The sequence below is a fragment of the Sprattus sprattus genome (assembly GCF_963457725.1).
Source record: "Sprattus sprattus genome assembly, chromosome: 8".
Taxonomy (NCBI): Eukaryota; Metazoa; Chordata; class Actinopteri; order Clupeiformes; family Clupeidae; genus Sprattus; species Sprattus sprattus.
Window position 1 is genome coordinate 27,814,859 of NC_137927.1, and position 947 is coordinate 27,815,805.

Sequence of the window (947 nt, forward strand, 5' to 3'; positions counted from 1 at the left end):
TGGTCCACAGCGCCACCTGGGAAGACCACCTGGGCCATCTGAAGGACGTCTTCCATCGCATCCACCAGGCAGGCTTGGTGATCAACCCGGGCAAGTGTCAGCTGGCGAGGACCGAGGTCTGCTACCTGGGCTACATCCTGGGGGGTGGAGTCGTCAAGCCGCAGGTGGACAAAGTGGAGTCCATCCGCAGCTGCCCTCGCCCCACAACCAAGAAGGGCGTTCGATCCTTCCTGGGGTTGGTCGGCTGGTACCGCCGGTTTATTCCGGGATTCTCCAGCAGGGCGGCAGTGCTGACCGACCTGACAAAAAAGAATGCTCCCAACAAGGTCCGGTGGTCTGAGGCCTGTGAGCGGGCGTTTGAGGACCTGAAGGAGTGCATGTGTCAGGGGCCGGTCCTGCAGAGCCCTGACTTTGACCTGCCATTTACAGTGCAAACTGATGCGTCCGGCACTGGTCTTGGGGCAGTGTTGCTCCAGGGCGAGGCGGAGGAGTGCAGGCCGGTCCAATACATCAGCCGGAAACTGCACCCGCGAGAGACTAGATACTCAACAGTTGAGAAGGAGTGTCTTGCTGTGAAGTGGGCTTTAGACACCCTCAAGTACTATCTGGTGGGTAAAGACTTCATTGTTGAGACCGATCACAGGGCCCTCCAATGGCTGCACAGAATGAGAGACAGCAACGCCAGGGTGACACGCTGGTACCTGGCAATGCAGCCCTTCCGTTTCGCTGTGAAGTATCGCAGTGGCAAGACCAACGTCATTGCTGACTTCCTGTCCCGCCTCGATGAGGAGGGTCAGTCTTAAGGGGGGGGGTGTGTGATGCTGTGACTTGGCGTCTCCACATCACGTAACTGAGTCACATGACCACCAGCCAGGTAATGGCTTCTTTGTGTAAGATTTAGTTAAATGGACTACTTTTAACCTTTACTGTTATACCGTGTGGATTTA